This window comes from Oryctolagus cuniculus, chromosome 2 (assembly GCF_051225735.1).
Source record: "Oryctolagus cuniculus isolate XC-2025 breed Fujian yellow rabbit chromosome 2, ASM5122573v1, whole genome shotgun sequence".
Taxonomy (NCBI): Eukaryota; Metazoa; Chordata; class Mammalia; order Lagomorpha; family Leporidae; genus Oryctolagus; species Oryctolagus cuniculus.
The window spans coordinates 43,183,345-43,201,567 of NC_142868.1; the positions used below are offsets into that span (position 1 = coordinate 43,183,345).

General features: G+C 52.4%; 1 protein-coding gene and 1 pseudogene across 2 annotated transcripts in view; both read right to left on the reverse strand.

Annotated features, from left to right (window-relative positions):
• The window catches only part of BLK (BLK proto-oncogene, Src family tyrosine kinase), a 44,141-nt gene extending 40,452 nt beyond the window's left edge, over positions 1-3,689 (reverse strand). Inside the window, exon 1 of one of the 2 annotated variants that reach the window (XM_002709439.6) lies at positions 3,341-3,689. The gene's annotated coding sequence lies outside the window, so the exon portion shown is untranslated. The remainder of the gene's footprint in view (positions 1-3,340) is intronic. The other variant, XM_089325429.1, reaches the window with a different exon arrangement.
• LOC103346067 (ran-specific GTPase-activating protein pseudogene) lies at positions 1,682-3,334 on the reverse strand (annotated as a pseudogene).
• Positions 3,690-18,223: the final 14,534 nt, after the last annotated feature.

Below are 18,223 nucleotides of genomic sequence, written 5' to 3' on the forward strand. Positions count from 1 at the left end.
TCGGGGAGGAGATCCCAGGCCGAAGTGCGCCCCCGGGGGCAATTTCATGGTGTATTGCAGAAGCTGCAAGTGGCTGGTGTAGTCCACACACGGCCGGCAGTGGGGTCGCAAATGGGACAGGAGAGGGCCCTAGTTCAGGCCCAGCTGTAATCACTGCGGTTTACTTTTGATTTTATGTAAGTGTCTTGCGGTTTTCCTCAGTGTTGTGATTTGGCACCTAAGTGTTGTCTTCCCACAGCTTCGCAATCCTGCCTTCCTCACCTGTCTCGAATACGGCCAGGCCATCACCTGAGGAGGCGCACCTGCTCTGCGGAGCAAAGGGGCGTCGGGGGAGGAGCCGTCCGCTCTGTCTCGCTGTTCCCGCTTCACCCGCCTGGACCTCATAAGCAGGACGCTGGCCCCGGATGAGCGGATTCCAAGGCTGCAGACTGCCGGGTGACAGAGTGGGCTCCCGAGGCAGGATCCACACTCACACAGCAGCTACACCCTGCTCGCCACAGTGGGCTCTTGGGGAAGCGATGACCAGCAGGGCTCACAGCCACTTGGCCGGCCGCGAGTTGCGGGGTGGGGGTGGACTGGTGGTGACCCGGGGTTGCTCACTTGGGGTGCAGGTCCTCCCTCACCTCCCTTTTCGGCCTGCTGCTTCCTTCCTGGAGAGCAGTTGGGTCTGGGTCTGTGCTGGGGGTGGCGAGAGCCTGCGGCGGGATAAGCGGGCTTTCAGCCTGAGGCCCCCCCGACACACAGCGAGGGCTCAAAGTGTGTGCAGAGCAAAACAGAAGTGAATGATGGGAAGTGTCAGGAAGGGGAGGAAATACAGGGCTCTCCTGGAGTAAGACGGAGCTGCAGAGAGCCGTGAAAAATGCCAATGGCCTGCCCTGTTCCAGAATGTTCAGAGAGGGAGGGGCCCACTGGGCCACGGGCGCAGATGAGTGTTATGTTTTTAAGCTTTTAAAATTGGGATATTTTTAGGTTCGTAGGAAAAATGTCACAAAGGCAGTACAGAGAATTCTCACGCAGGCGCCAGTCAGCTTCCCCCGAGGCTCACCTGTGTCCGTGGTGCCTGAACCAAGGGGTGAACTCTGGTGCTTTAACATTAATGTCACTCTGGGCTTCCTGTGGGCGTCAGCTGGCGTCCACTCTGGGCGGTGTTCTGGATCTAGGGAGTGCATTCTGGATTCAGTTGTCACACCTCCCAGCCTCTTCCGATCTGTGGCAGTTGCTGTGTCTTCCCTTGCTTTTGGTGATCTTGACGGTTTTGAAGGTGAAATGTTTGCAGAACAGCCCTTAGTGTGAATTTGTCTTCTCATGATAAGACTGGGGCCGTGTGGTGTGGGGGAAGAATCGTCTGAGTGCAGAAGCTCACAGTAAGGGCATAGCTTGGTGCTGTTTACCGAGCTCTGCAGGTTTCTCCAATGGAGAGTTACCATTTCCCCTTTCCTAGTTCTAAGTCCAAGCCGCAGTCAGAATGAGCGCCACCCCCTGGGGGTAGGAGGGTCTACATATAACAGAGAGCTCTTGGTAGCACAGAACAGTTCTTTTGAGTTCCATGGTAATGTGGATGGAGGAGGGTGAGATCAATGGCCCATTACCAAATGGATGAGAAAGTTGCCAAAGTCCTAGCATTTTAACAAAATCCCCACAAACTGTGTTATCAACTGCTCTTTCCTGTTAACAGTTGGTCTTTTTTTTTTCCAGGTTTCAAATGTGTCTTTTATTCACTATTTCTGATGCCTATAAATAAGTGTTTCCACTATGAAAAAGGAAGTTATTAGCACAGTACATGTTCATGACTGGGGAATGGACTGCTCCAGTCGGCTTCGAGAGGGCCAAAAACTGAAAAAATAAAACCACCTGAATGTTGAATTCAGTTGTTTTTGTTTTGTTTTTTTGCAAGGGACTTTATATAATTACAACAAACCGAAAAAGAGGTGCAGGGCTTTAAAACACACACACACACACACACACAAACGAAAGAGGCAGAGGCAGAGGGACGGGACGGGACAGGACGGCAGGGCAGGGCAGGGCAGGGCGAGGCGCTCAGTGCTGCTCCCCGGCGGCCTCCGGGGCCTGCTCCGCGGGCTCCTCGCACTCCCCCTGCATGGACAGAGACTGGAGCTTCTCGGCCATCTCAGCGCTGTCGTTTGTGCCGGTTCCTTTCTTTTCTCGCTCTCCAATCTCTTTCCTGCATTCTTCGAACTTTGTTTTGAATTTCTGCGCATTCTCAGCATTGAGGAAACGGATGGCCAGCAGCTCCAGCTTGGGGCACTCGTCGGCGAAATCGGCGTGGGTGTTCCAGACCCAGGCGCGGTCGCTGCCTGTTCGGCTTCAACTCCATCGTTGGCGTGATGTAGCGGTTGGCGCAGATCTTCAGGGCCTTGTCTCTCCTCTTGAGCAGGCGGATGGCCCCCTTCTCCATGTGCTTCAGGAGCTTCACGTCGCCCGTGCCGCGCTCCTTCCACCCCGGGAGGTCGTTCTCCGAAGTGAATCAGAAGAGCTTGGCCCGCATTTTAAAAAGTTCCTCCTCATCTTCCTCCAGCGTCTTGATTTCTTGCTCGGGAAGAGAGACTATTGGCTCAAACTGGGGGTCGTGGTTGGACTCATCCGCGTTCTCCATGGAGGTGTCGTGGTCCTCGTGACTGTCCTTGGTGGCCGCCCTGGGGCGCGGCGGCGGCTCGGCTGGCTCCGCGGCCTCTGGACGCTGGGTCTGAGCTCTTTCCCTCCGTGTCTGGCGCCGGCGCCTCCCGCCTTCCCTCCGCCCGGCGACCCAAACCCCGACCCCTGACCCCAGCGGCTGGAAACACCAGCAGTTGGTCTTCTTGACAAAACAGATCTCTTCACCAAAAAGATCATCCTAAGCCTTTTCTCCCAACCCACCAGCACATGCCTGACAAATGGAACAGCCTCATTCAGAAACAAACAAAAACAAAGGCGGAGCCAGCCAGCATCGCCCGCCCCTGCCACCCTCTCTCAGCTCTGTACTCTCGCAAGCAGGTGGACGCACTTGCCCTCAGCTCGGCAGCCGGGCTGTGTGTGCCACCCATGTCCTTTCCTCCTCCTGCCCATAGGCACTGCCTTCCCCAGCTTAGAGACCATAAGACACAGAAACTACCCGGATCAATAAAATTTTACAAGTAAAAAAAAAAAAACCACCTCTAAAGTAGAAATGAGCAAACAGCTGGGCAATCTACCCATAGCTGTGGCACAGATCATGTTAATTCCCTCTCTCTCCATCAATAACACTGGAGCAATATCCCTGCCCACTCCTCCAAATATAGGCCTTGGAGCACCGTGCAATGTACAGAAACGAGATGGCCGAGAGCCGGAAGGCACAGAGACTTACCCTGCCAATGCGTCAGTGGTTTCTCACCATTGCTGTTCAAATCGCAGTGCCTTTAAGGTGGTACAGCCTCCTGTCTCCAGCCGGAAACTCACCAGGCGATCCTAAAGAAAAAGTCCATGCCCAGATGAATTGTTCTCATCCCTGTCGGCGGCGTGGGGACCTCATGGCTTCCTGGTGGCAGCCTCCCCAGGCTGTGATCGGAGCTCAGCCGGCCGCCCCCAAGGGGCAACCTCAACAAGAGCCCCGCCCCTCCGGCCTCGCGCCCTGGAGGCTGCTGTGGGCTGGCTCCACCCTGAGGAACCCTTTGTCCCAGCAAGGACCACCAGCAGCTGCGCTTCCCCCCCGGCCCTGGGCCACACTGGTCGCAGTGCCCTCTGCCACCAGAAAGTTTTCTCATGGGGTTTTGGTTTGACAACATGGCCGAGTTTTTTTTTTTTTTTTTTTCTCTCTGCACTGAGTTCACAAACCTCCAATCCGTGTATTCTATGAGGTGTTTTGCTCTGCCTCACAGACAAGGGCTTGGGCTCCACGTTGTGGCACCTGCATGAGCCACAGCACCTGTTCTCAGCCTTGTTGACTTGGTTTTGTCTTTTAAATGATGCTAATAATAGCTGGCTCACAGGATGCTGTGAACATTGAATGATGGGGTGAGAGTGGCAGGCCCCAAATTTGGTGCTCAATAAATGTTATTTCCCCCATGATTTATTTATTTATTTAGTAACCAGCAGTCCATTCTGACTCAGAGCTTCACTCGAACCACCTCATTGGCTGTGAAAATTCAAGGGAACACTGGGAGTGGGAGTGGGGGAGAAGGGGTCCCAACATAGAGAGTGGTGAGGACTGGCCTGCACTACAGCAGTCCAGGGACCAGTGAGCCCAAGAAGGCTGCTGAAACGACCTCAAGAGACTTGCTTCATAGTCCTGCAGCCAGGGAGACCCCCTGGCCAGCTGCTCCCTATCTGTGTCCAAGGAAGCTGGGTTGGGGGATTCTTGTTCTCCCTTTAGGGTCTGGAGTCCTGGAGGTGGGGTGTGGGAGTCAGGCGGGCCAGCTTCTACAAAGCAGTCCACAGTGTCTGTTTCCTCTGGAGTTTCTGTCCCTGGAAGTTAGGGATAGGATAATACTCACTGTCAGTTACAGAGAGGAGAGAGTCTCTCTAAAGAGGCTCAGAGCAGTGGCAGCCGCAGTGACACTGTGGAAACAATGGGCTTCATTTCCCCAAAGGGCTTTAGGGGGAAAACGAGAGCATTCATGCATCACACGTTTCTGTTACAGTATTTAGGGCATGGTGAACCCCAGATGGCCAAGCCCCAAATCTGAATCATAAAATGGCTTCATCTTCTTCCATACTTGGTAGCAGTGGGCTCAGAACAGCGTCCAGTGTGCCAGGTGTGGTCAGTACAAGTAGCTGTTTGTAGTTTATTATCCCATTGGCTTCCTCACATCCAGTTGTTGGGCTCAACCATTAAACACAAGTTACAAGAGTTCCAGACTCCTTCAACTTCTGCTGTAAAGGTTGATGGCTTGAGATGAGACAACTCAGTCTTACTATTTCAGTTCAGTCCCATCTGGGGGACCCAGTCCAGAAAACAGACAGTGACCATGGGGCAGATGGGGGCAGCTACAGAAGCCCAGCAATGCACAGTGTTAGACAGAGGTGGGAGCAGTGACCCCGTCAGGAATGGTTGGGATGAGTTCCCAGGAGGTGACTCCGCACAGCTCTCATGACCACAAATCCAGTGGACTCCCAGAGCTCCCTTGGTTGACTATTTTACTGAGCAAGGACCTGCCTCTCCCCGTGCTGCCTGCAGTGCTTCTAATGCTTCATCAGTGGGGCCTAAAGATGGAATTTTTGGAAAGCTTGTATATACTTGGCCCGGAGTACCTAGGAGATCTCCCGGGGAGCAGGAAATCTAGCTTCCTAAGGAGAAAACCCATTTTCCTGTGACTGTTGCCATTGGCTCAAAGTTAGAGCGGGAGAGGATGGGAGAGTCTATAGGGGGCGAGCTTAGGGATGCTGGCCTTTGTGGCTGGAGAAAAGCTTCTCTTTTTGTGTCTCTCCCCAGTGGGCGGATGTTGGAAACCCACACACACCCACACGCAGATGGGTTCCAGCAACCACTCAGACAAGGCCGAGGAAATGACGCTGCTCTTGGGTTCCAGATGCCCTGGGCGGAAGTGGAAGTTAGTTTTGGCCATTTCCGCCCTCACAGAGTCAGGGGGGCCACCAGAGAGGCTGGGCGGCCAGGACGGGACCCAGGGGAGAAGAGGGGAAGTGGCGGTGTGTGCCTGAGGTGGGGTGCCCTTTCTCAACTGCAGCTGGGATTCTCAGGGCTGGGCTGGCAGGAGCCCTCAGCTCTGTGAGGGTCAGGAACGTGTTCAGCCTCACTGGCGCCCCCAGTGTTGTTGCCCATTTGGGGTGATTTATGCAAAACTCATAGCTCTTCTTCTGTGAGCCTGTACAGCTTCCTGATACCAGTTCACCTCTGATTAAAATCAAAACCTGTAGGCGATAGAGGATTTCAGTGGGAGAAACCCTAAGGCGATCCGGTCCAAGGCTCAGCTCAGGAATGGTGCTGGACAATTTCCTGTGGAGGAAAGCAAGTTCAAGGCTAGACAAAACGGTCAAAAACAGCCATCTCAGATGCCTGGAAAATGATCAGAGACAGAAGACAGAGTGAGAAAAATCCCAAAGAGCTGCTACTGCACTAGAATGGCCATCAGTCTGTGATACAGCCTGGAGGTGCCTGCTTCCCCCAGCCTCAGGGCAGAGAGGAGAGGAAAGCTGCGGCTCACCGGTGGGCCCGGTGGGTCTGGTTCAAGGGCTGTAGTAGCAAACAGCAGTTTCATCAGGTGGACACGGCAGATGTGGTCAGAAAGGGGATGTGCAAATCTCCAGTTTTGTGGGCTGAAGGCCATGGGGTCAATTCTAGACTGGAGGTGAAAAGCAAAGCTTTGTTGGCTTGTGGCTACAGCTTTGACTCAGTGTAGACAGAAGACCAGCCAGACCTGTAATGGAGAGATCGTGGCAGTAAGAAACCTGTGAAAGGGCTGAGATAATGCACTCCCTGTATGTTCCTGACTGACTGCTAAGATATGCCTGAGCGAGGCAGTGGGTGGGGGGCATCCCTGCCAGTGTCGCAGAAAGTGGGAGCCAATGGAGAGCTGAGGGCTTCTCGTAGATTTGAATGTCTCTCCAAACTGCACAGCTTGGGCAGCAGGTGGAAGCTACTTCTGTAAGGTGTCTGAACATGATCTCTGCCCAAATTATTGCCTGATCATTATACAGTGTAAGAGGAGAAGACATCCGCAGCCAGCCAGATGGAAAGTAAAACCTTTCTAATAAAATCTATACCATGAGGGGGTCAGTGTGTGGCTTAGGGGGATAAGCACGCATTGTAGTGTTGGTTCGAGTTCTGGCTGCTCCGCTTCTGATCCAGCTTCCTGCTAATGCGCCTGGGAAGGTAGCAGATGATGGCCCAAGTCCTTGGGCCCCTGCACCCATATGGAAGACCTGGATGGAGCTCCTTGCCCAGACCTGGCTGTTGCATACATTTGGGGAGTGAACCAGCAGATGAGAAGTCTCTCCTCCTCTCTCTATTGCTCTGCCCTTCAAATAAATGAATAAATATTAAAAACACAGACACAACAACTGCACAGTAGTATCAATGGTTGCACACTGAAGGAAACTAATTCTGCAATTTGCAAAGCTAAGTTACTAAAATCAAACCCCAATAATTTGTAGGAAAATAGAACAGAATCCAGAACCACTGTAATGTCCAGTTTTCAGTCAGAAATTACTAGACACTCAATAAAGCAGGCTCATGTGAGCAGGAAACACAACAGGCAGCAGATTCTGACAAGACTTCACAGTGGCTGTTACTGTTATCCTCAAGGAATTAAGGAAAATGTTAAAAAAATTATATGAAATTTGTCCCCTTTATATAAATAAGTTTTAAAAATTAAAGGAAATTATATTAACAATGAGTCAAGACATAGAGAATCTCAACAGAGAAACTGAAATTTAAATGAAATTTCTAAAGCTGAAAACTGTAAAACCTGGAACTGAAAGCTGACTAGATGGGATCAGTGGCAGATGTGAGGTGGCAGAGGAAAGCAGCTCTAAGTCCAGACGTAGAACAGTGAAAGTTATGAAATCCAAAGAACAGGGGCCGGCGCTGTGGTATAGCAGGTAAAGCTGCTGCCTGCAGTACCAGCATCCCTTATGGGCACCGGTTTGAGTCCTGGCTGTTCCACTTCCAGACCAGCTCTCTGCTCTGGCCTGGGAAAGCAGTAGAAGATAGCTCAAGTCCTTGGGCCCCTGCACCCATGTGGGAGACCTGGAAGAAGACCTGGTTCACTCCCCAAATGGCTGCAATGGCCAGAGCTGGACCAATCCAAAGCCAGGAGCCAGGAGCTTCTTCCAGGTCTCCCAGCAGGTGCAGGGCCCCAAGCACTTGGGCCATCCTCCACTGCTTTCCCAGGTGCATTAGCAGGGAGCTGGATCAGAAGTGGAACAGCCAGGACTCGAATGGGCACTCATATGGGATGCCGGCACTGCAGGCAGCGTCTTTACCTGCTATGCCACAGCACTGGCCCTGAAACTTCTTTCAAATGAAAGAAAATAATATGAAACCTCGTCCACAGAGGGAACAAAGCACTAAGAATGGCAAGCGTGTAGGTAAATTAAACCATACAGTGGTAGAAACATAAATTTCAATTTATGAAGTGGTTTTCAAAGAGATCATGGAAATGTGTATGATAAACTGTGTATGAATTTCAAACAACTGTTGAACCAAAGTAAACATCTTTCAATTCCATTTTCCCATGAAGTTTTTCAAGCACCTTTGTGTGAGTGTAGCCACTGTTGCTTTCTTTTGGTTCCCATTAGCACAGGACACCTTTTCCCATTGCTTTACTTCCAGCCTGTGAATGTCCTCAACTATAGAGCAAGTTTCTTTTATTTTTTACATTTACTTACTTGAAAGAGTTACAGAGAAATGGGCGGAGGGAGGGGAACAGAGACAGAGAGACAGGTGGATCTTCTATCTGCTGGTTCACTTCCCAAATGGCTACAATGGCCAGGCCAAAGCCAGGGGCCTGGAATTCCATCCGGGTTTCTCACACGAGTGGCAGGAGCCCAAGCGCTCGGGCCATCTTCTGCTGCTTTCCGAGGTACATTAGCAAGGAGCTGGGTGGGAAGCGGAGCAGCTGGGATGCCAGCTTTGCAGCCGGTGGCTTGCCCTGCTGCACCATAACACAGGTCCCACAGGTTTATTTAAAAAACACCCCTGGGAATGCTTTTCCCACCCTGTCTCTTGGAGTTGCTTTGTGTCTCTCCCGCTGTCTTCCTTTGTTATCGTTTTTAGCCACTACATTTTATATTGTGGTTAAAAGTAATTTACACATCATCATTACAGTGTTACATCATTCTGATTTTTTTCTTTTCCAAGGAGGCCTTGTGCTTACATATGCTATTTCACTGCTATGGAGTGTGTTTTTCTTTCAGTTTGAGGAGTTCATTTAAGTATTTCTCGTAGAGCAGGTCTCAGGGGGATGAACTCTGTCAATTTTTACCTGTCTGGAGAGGACTTCGTCTCCCTTGGCCACTAGAGGATAATTTCCCTGGCATGGTGCTGGTTGGCAGTGTCTCAGCACTTTGGATATAGGTGTATGATTCCACTCTCCCGACCTGCAAGGCTCCTGCTGAGGAATGTGCTTCCGATGGTATGGAGGTTCCTTTAGCTGTGACCAAGTTGCTTTTCTCTTGCTGTTTTCAAAATTCTCTTTTTTGTCTTGGCTTTTGACAGTTGGACTATAATTTGTTTTTGTGTAGTCTTCAAATTGATCCTGTCATAGGTTCTTTGATGTTCATGAATCTAAATGTCCATTTCTTCCCTAAGTCTGAGGAAGTTTTCGGCCATTATTTCCTTTTAAAGATGTTTTTAAATTAATTAATTAAAAGGCAGAAAGACAGATGTTCTAATTACTGGTTCACTCCCCAGATGTCTGCAGGAGCCCAGAACTCAACCCGAGGCTCCCATGTGGGTGGCAGAGACCCAAGTACTTGAGCCATCACTGCTGCCTGCCAGGGTGCATGTTAGCAGGAAGCTGGCATTGGAGGCAGAGCCAGCATCTCAGCTGCTAAGTTAAATACCTGCCCCTCAGCCATCACTCCTTAAAATAATCCCTCTGTCTCTCCTCTCTTTCTGATCATGTGTGTATTGGTTCACTTGATGGTGTCCCATAGATCTCACAAGTGTTTGCAGTTTTTCATTTTTTTTCTCTCTGACTGGATAGTTTGAAATGGCTTGTCTTCAGTGATTCTTCTTCTTGATTGCACTCTATTCAGTTTTTCATTTCATTCATTGTATCCTTCAACCCCAGAATTTATTTTTTAAAGATTAATTTATTTTATTTGAAAGCAAGAGAGAGAGAGAGAGAGACTGACACTTCCATCTTCTGCTTCACTCCCCAGATGGCCAGAGCAGCCAACACTGGGCCAGTCTGAAGCCAGGAGCCAGGAGCTTCTTCCAGGTCTCCCACATGGGTAACAGGGGCTCAAGTACTTGGGCATTAGCAGGGAGCTGGATTGGAAATGGAGCAGCTGGGACTTGGACTGGAGCACATATGGGATGCTGGCATTGCAGGCAGCAGCTTTACCCACTATGCCACATGCCAGGCACTGTATGGTTCCTGGTTTTGTTTTTTTTTTTTTTTAATTTTCTTACTAGACTTCTAACTTTGTACGAGTGTTATTTTCCTGATATAATTGAGTTGTATTCTCTCATAGCTTACCAAGCTTCTTTAAAACAATTATTTTTAATATTTTGTCAAGCAATTCATAGATCTCCATTATTTGGGGTCGCTTCCTGGAAATTTATTGTGTCATGTTTCCATGATGCTTCATTTGAAGGAACATCGCTGTTTTTAGACTGCATTGACTGGCATTGGTGAAGAAAGACTTTAGCCTATGAGTAGGCACGTGGGTGGTGACTGGGTGGGATATGAGGGCTGTTGGGTCCAGTCAGTACCTGATCTGGGGAAACACACCGTGACACCAGGTCTGGTACATGGGTGGCAGTAGTGATGAGTCTGGTGTGGATGTGTGGTTGGCAGCAGCATAGTGGCCAGAACGTGCCATGTATGCATGCATGATGGCCGTTTCAGTCCCAGGAGGACACAGAGGCAAGTCTGGCTGCAGGGGTATCCAGTGGCTCTCTGGCTCTGGGGGAGCACCATGGTGGTTTTGGCTGCTGGTGGGGTGGGGGGTACCTGGTGGTATATATTCTGGGCAGCTCCTTCAGCTGGGGTCAGAGTTGGTGAAGACGGCGTGGTGCTCAGTGGCAAAGACTGTAGGTGCCTGGAGCAGAGTCAAGAGGTGCTAGGGCCCCTGGGGGCCAAGGCTAGCAGGTTCCTCCTGATCTCCGTCTCACCTGTGGCAGGAGTCACAGCCAAGGTGACGCCTCGCAGCACTGAGCTGTGCTGGCCGAGGTTGGCGTGAGGCATGTGGCGTGCCCCGCCCGCTCTTCTGTGCCTCCATCCTCAGCTGTGTGCTCCATCAAGGACCTGCAGCGCCAGCTTTGCTGTCTAGAGCTGGCTGGAGCTATTTCATTAGTGAGTCTTTGTCAGATGGCTGTGATTGTGGGTAAACGGGGGGTGGGATCTTCTAGTCTGCCACCCTGTTGATGATATTCCATCTCTATGTCATGTGTCAAGTGGTAACCCCAGTTTTGTGAACTCGCCAGCTATGTGACTCTAGCTGTGTCACCCGAGCCTCCGTGCTCTCTAGAACGAAGACCACAAAACACAGCTCCTAGAGGGGTGGTGGCATCAGCTCTGTAGTGCACCTGTAGCGCACCTCAAAAAGCACTCAGAACATACTTGGTAGGTTTTCTATTAAGTCAAAGGCACAATGCTCTAGTAGTGTGAGTCCTCACGTGTGAATCCTCCCACATCCCTGAGGCAGCGTGGGGGCTGACAGCTTGGAGGGTCCTAGCTGGGGTCAGTTTCCTTGCCTTCCAGGGGGGATGATCATAGTACCAGTATCCCAGGGTTTTGTGAGCAGTCCCTGAGCTGATACCCACAGCACGCTGAGGACGGATGCTGACATTAACCATTATCACTGTGTTCTCAATGGTTGGACACATGAAATGAGTGGCAGCGGGGGTGGTGGTGGTGATGGTGGTGGTGGATCCCAGCTTCCCAGGGAGGGCAGGCAGCACTATCCACTTTGGCACATCTGAACTGGTGGTCTGCAGCAAGAGGCGGTACTGACTTATCAATGTCCTTAGAATAGCATCGTCAGCCAGCGCCGTGGCTCAATAGGCTAATACTCCGCCTGCAGCGCTGGCCCCCCAGGTTCTAGTCCTGGTCGGGGTACCAGATTCTGTTCCGGTTGCTCCTCTTCCTGTCCAGTTCTCTGCTGTGGCCAGGGAGTGCAGTGGAGGATGGCCCAAGTGCTTGGGCCCTGCACCCGCATGGGAGACCAGCAGAAGCACCTGGCTCCTGCCTTCGGTTCAGCGCGGTGCGCCGGCTGCAGTGGCCATTGAGGGGTGAACCAATGGCAAAGGAAGACCTTTCTCTCTGTCTCTCTCTCTCACTGTCCACTCTGCCTGTCAAAAAAAAAAAAGACATTAAAAAAAAGAATAGCATCGTCGTTCAACCTCATCTTCTCAGAGTGGCCACGTGGCACCCCCAAACTGTGCCTCCCAGCTACTGAGGAGAGAGCAGAACACAGGGAGGAGCCCCCAGGGTACAGTCAGACCCATCCATGCGCTTTCTCCTTTGACCCACTCACTCGTTAGCATAATCGTTTTTGACTATGTATGTGTTGGCAGCAATCTTAAAGCAGGAGCTTCCTTGTCCTATTTGGAAAAGTCCTCAGGGCTGCACGCCCGCATGGCCACAAGCAGGGCAGCTGAGCCAAGGCCACCTCTCCACTGGAGCCTGTGCCACCGTCCCCCACAGACTTTGAAATGCCCTTTCCCCTGCGTGGGGGTCACTGCTTGGGTCACTGCAGCTGGACTGAGGGAAGCGAAGTTGATTTTGTCCCTTTCGTTCTATCAGGTGGAGAGGCGGCCTCTTCACCTGGCTCTGCTTCACCGTCCGGGAGGCCGGGGCCTGTACATTTTCCACCTCTCCCCGACTTCAATCTCCTCCTCCTCCTCTTGTAGCTGGGAACTCTGAGGTCCAAAGAGGGAAGGGAGTCTACACAAGGTCACGCAACTTGACCCTGACCTGGCCGTGTTTCCATCGTCTCCACTGTCTCACACACAGAAAGGGAGCCCCAGGCAAGCTCTGTCTGCCGGGCAGGTGCATCCTTCTCAGCGGGGACTCTGAGGATGCATTGCTTTCTCACAGATCTACTTTTGCTTTAAAATCCTCCTTCCAGCTGCTGGCCTCCGTCCCTGTGGAAAGTAGAGAGAGGGCTGTGAGATCAGAAAACCCCTTGTTGGCTCAACCACCTGCTACACATGACCTTGATCAAGTGACTTAAGTCGTTGCCTTCTCCTCTGCACAATAGGGTGGGCATCTCTAGTCTCTTATGGGGCTGTTATTAAGAAAAGCTGTGCATGCTTGTGTAAAAGCCTGGAGCACACTCAGGAGAAGGCCCGTTCTCTGTCCTCATGCTGAGTAAGCAGCATAGTGAAAGCCTGGAGTGCCCATCATCACGGCCTGTTGCCCCACCGCCAAGCCTTCCTACACCGAAGGGGACACCCAGGCGGGCTTCTCGGGTCTGTTCTTGTACGTGGCGTTTATTTATTTTCTTGGGAAACAGAGTTCTTATCCACTGGTTCACTCCCCCAAATTTCTGCCACAGGTGGGGCTGGGCAGGGCCCAGGCCGTGAGCTGGGAACTCAGTCTGGTCTCTGATGTGAGTGGCAGGAACCCTGTCCCTTGAGCAAGCACTGCTTGTTCCCAGGATCCATGCTAGCAGAAAGCTGGAATCTGGACTGGAAAAGAGTTTTCTGTCATTTGCCTCCCAGTCTGTGATGTTTTGCTATGGCAGAGGACGTGGTAATGTTCAGTCTCGCCACACTGGCCCGTGGACAGGCACAGGTGCCCATGTATGCTGACCACCACCCTCTGACACAGAGGGCCACGCTGTCTGCAGAAGACTGGCACCTGTTGTCTCTAGCTTTGCTTTTGTGCTTGTTTTTGGTTGGTACTTTTATTACCTCTCCAAGTTTCCCACCCTCTTCCTTCTGGAAGCAGCCCGTGCTCTGAGTCACAGGGGCGGGCAGAGACCTGGCCTGACTGATAGTAACATCCCACCCCTCTGACAACAGGCATGGCGCGTGGAGCGGTTTTGCGACCCCAGCAAGGCTCACTCTGCCACTCTGCCCTCCTGGGATCCATAGGGCACCGTAGTCTCAGGAGCTGGCATCCTCTTCTGTCTCCTAAAGCTCGCTCAGGAAAGAACCCCCCGTTCTAGAGAGAGCTTCCCAGACCAAATGACCCAAAGGCTTCTGAACAATTCGAAGGGAAGCCCCGATCTGCAGAAACCCCACGGCCCCGGGCAGCAACGCCTGTGGATGGAAGCACTGTTCCTTTGATCCTATAAACCTCCTCGCAAAAAAAAAAAAAAAAAAAAAAAAAAGCCTTCTCTCAGACAGTGAGATGCCCAGCGTGGCTGACCCTGCAGGGAAATCAGCCGTGCACGGTAGCCTGCTGGCCGCTTCCCCTCTTTTCAGCTCCCTGGGAACTGGCAGAATGCTCTGGATTTAACAGGCGTGAACTCGGTATCGATAAGTGGGAGTGGCCTCACATGGCCACCTGCAGAGGCAGCTCAGGGCCAGCATAGGCATAGGCTCGAGGCACCAGGGCCAGAGAGGAGTGTGTCTTTAGAGGGGCACGGGGCAGGTGGCAGATGCATAAAGAGCCTTAGAAACCTGCACGCCTGCCCTGGTGGCCTTTCACCATGTGGGAGCCCCTCCTGTCCCCACACAGCTCTGCACCACCCTCCACGCCTGATGCCTTTGTCGCTCTCCACTGGGTGTCAGCGTAGTGGCTCTGATGCCACATGGTCCAGACCATGGTCTCTTCTTCCCCTCCAGACCCGCTTTGCCTGTCTGAATGACTCCACTCCACCGTTGCGCTGTTGTCAGGCCCAGAAGCTGAGAGGGCATGATGTTCTCTCCGTTTCTCAGGCAGCAGGTCCCATGGGCTCTGCTTCCAAGGTATCTGGAGCCTGCCCCTCCCCCACCTCCCTGTCTCCCGGGCCAGGCCTTGGCTGCCCCACAGTTGCAACCTTGGATCACTTTTAAGCCCCTGCTCCCCATGCCTCTCCCTTTCAGACACCTGTTTTGCTTTCCTGTTCGTACTTATCAATACCCAATGGCAACTTGTCCTTTGCTTGATTCGATTGTTGTTATCTGTCTTTGCTCACTGGGATACAGGTAAGACCCACAAGAAGGGGCTGTGCCTTTCTTACCTGTTGTACCCCCAGCAAGCTCCTATGCACACAGAGGGCGTTCGATCATAGCCATTGAGTGACTGAAGGAGTCCTCTTACCTGGGTCTCATCATCCTTGTTGTGCAGGGTTAAGGAAGGAAAGAGATTTTCTCAAGGCCGCAAGCCAGCAAGCAGTGGCGCTGGACCAGTTCCCAGACCTCCTGATCCGAAGTCCAGTCCTCTTTTCTTTCCAGCCAGACTCCCCTTCCACAATCCCACTAATGATAGGTTTGAGTTGAGAGCAGATGTTCTGGGAACTTGGAATCCTGAAGGTTGAGCTGCCACGAATCTAACTTTCTCTGTAATTTAAAGCAAATCAGGAACATCTAGTGCTCAGTCGTTCCAGGCCCTCCCGAGATCCCAGAGGGGCCACTCCAGCCCTGTGGGGCCCACCCCTGGTGAGTCATGGCCCAAGCAATGGAAGCTCTTTCAGGCCTGATTGCCAGGGAGGCTCCTGGTCCTGCCCAGGGCAGCAGTAAGAGCTGGACCAAGCCAGGGTCGCTTGATGGAACCAAGCCTGGAGGTTGAAGGGGTAGCCAGAGCTGGGTTGGGCAGGGTAGGTGGGGGTTGGGTAGGGGAGGCCGTGGCTGCAAGAGCTGGTATCTGACCAGTTCTCTCCTGGAAGGTGGAGAAGGCAGTGGTTAGAGCAAAGAAAAGGGGGTCCCCAAAAGACCTTGAGAACCTCCTAACTCAGAATCAGACCCCAAATAGCTGCCACATTGCCTGAAACATTTCACTGTAACTTTTACTCACAAATTGCCAGCTACCTTGATCCAAAAAACATTCATATCTACAACACATCAAAATAAAACATTTTTTAACAGAGTATTTCTTTATTTATTTGGAAGAGTTACACAGAGAGAAGAAGAGACAGAGATCTTCTTTTCACTAGTTCACTCCCCAAATGGCCACAACAGGTGGGGCTGGGCCAGGCTGAAGCCAGGAGCCAGGAGCTTCTTCCGGGTCTCCTATGTGGGTGCGGGGGCCCAAGGACTTGGGCCATCTTCTGCTTTCCCAGGCCACAGCAGAGAGCTGGATCAGAAGTGGGGCAGCTGAGACTCGAACTGGGCCCCATGTGGGATGCTGGCGCTGCAGGCGGGGGCTTTACTCATTATGTCACAGCACTGGCCCCAGAATAAAACATTTTTAAAGAAGCTGAGGGATCAGCAGGAAATGAGTCAAACGGGAAAAATAAGAGTAGAAAAGTAAGAGTGAGGAGTGAGAACACAGACGCGAAGCCGGCCTTGGGGAGCTCTCCCCCTGCAGAGTGGGCCACACAGGTGACCGAGTCTTCTGGAACTCGGAGCAAGGTGCACAGCCCACAGCTCACGATCACAGGGTCCAAAAGGAAGGAATGCCTGCTGCACAGAGAAGCCCCGGTCTCCTGAGGCTGAGGGCACAGAGCAGTCTACCTGCCATCTGGAGGGTCTGGCGAGTCCCAGAGAGGGGCTGACCTGGAACACAGCCTCCCCAGGGTTCCTGCCCAAACCTCAGGGACAAAGCTCAGTGGCTGCTCCCCACAGGGCCTGCACCACGTGCCAAGGAGCGGGAAAGCCTGGCGGGGAGAGCAGGCAGGGGTCATTGGGTCCAGTGAAGACCTTTTGGGCCACAGGTACTTGGTGAGACAGGCTGTGCACAGATCACACTAACTCTCTGGGCTTCAGTTTCATCTTTAAAAGAAGGTAATGTCCCCTCTCTCCGTGAATTGCTACAAGGATAAGTAAGGCTATATATGTCCCAATATGTTGTGGAGCTGTGATTGTTAAAACAGTATGCTACTGGGGCCGGCCCTGTGGCAAAGCCAGTAAAGCCGCCACCTGCAGCATCCGCATCCCATATGGGTGCTGGTTCAACTCTTCTGCTGCTCACTTGTGATCCGGCTCCCTGCTAATGAGCCTGGGGAAGCAGCAGAAGATGACCCAAGTGCTTGGGCCCTTGCACCTATGTGGGAGATCTAGAAGAAGCTCCTGGCTCCTGCCTTCATCTTGGTCCAGCGCCTGCTATTGTGGCCATCTGGGGAGTGAACCAGTGAATGGAAGATTTCCCTCTCCCTCTCCTTCTCCCTCTCTGGAACTCTGCCTTTCAAATAAATAAATAAATCTTTAAAAAAAAAAAAAAGTCAGATATGGACTTCACTCTTCAGGTGGGAGGGGACAAAAGGCCCAGCTCACACCGCCCACCTGGTTACCAGCTGCCCATTCAGAACCTTCCTGACAGGTTAGCTTGTCTCCGCTCCTCCCTTCTTTAACAAAGGAAACTAGGCAGAAGGGTGGATAAGAATGCACATTCGTCCACTCATCCGCTTGCACCTACACACGCGTGACTGATGAGCACCCACAGCATTCCAGGCCTGTGCTAGGGACCAGGAACATATCCGGGTGTCGGAATGAGTCGGACCTCAGCCCTGACCCTGCAGGACTTGGAACCCCCCTGGAGGGTGGAGGGAGATGAGCAAGCTCAGGGGTGGGGGTTAGAGTGGCTGCTTGCTGGACAGGAAGTAGAGCAGCCAGGACTCAAACTGGCGCTCCTATGGAATGCTGGCGTTGTCACAGGTGGTGGCTTAACCTGCTGTACCACAACACCAGCCCCAGCACTGGATATATCGTGTGGGTATGTTTATGCGTGAGTGGGCTCTGCAGGTGTGCCGGATCTTCTAACAAGCAGTCTTTGTAAAGGGAGGGTCAGGAGGAGTATGATGCTTAGAAGTTTGACTCTTAGCTGCATTTTAATCTTGGCCTCTGCCTCATTTCTTTTTGTCCCCACACAGAGATCCCATAGGCCTCAGTTGTTTGCCTGGCTGGAGTTCAGAGTTAGATGGGCCCCCTGGGGGTGGGAGTGTTGGGAGGATTTTAGGGAGTCCAGCTAAGGTGCTGTTCCCTTCCGCCTGCCAGCAGGTCAGTTTTCCTACTTGGAAAACCTAGGAGACGACCCAGTGCCTTCCCAACCACGCTCACACCTAAGGGTGCAGGACACCCTCAGGGAAGGCAGGCTGGGGAAACTGAAGTCCGGACGGAGGAGAGTGGGGAGAGGGTCCCTCAGGGCAGCCGTGAGCAGTGTCTGCAGAGGGCCAGCCATGGTGAGGCTGTCCAGAGGCAGGGGTGCCCCCTGGCTGGGGCTGTAGAAGACCCGGCTCTTCCTGTAGCAGCTGCACTACCCAGGGCCGGCTTAGATCAAGACCTTGATGAGGGAGGCAGAAAGGGAGAGTCGGGGCGCTTGCTCATCCTGACAGTGACTGCTGACTTCCACAAACTCCTGCCTCCAGCACACCAGGACAGCAGGCAGGAAAGCATGCACCCCGCTCTGACCACCCTCCCTCCCTCCTCTCCCCTTCCTCCCTTCCCACGCTCCCCTCCCTACCTCCTCATAAGCCTATGGCATCACCCAAGCAGCCACTCAAGGGGTGCCAATTGTGTCCATCAAACGTTTTG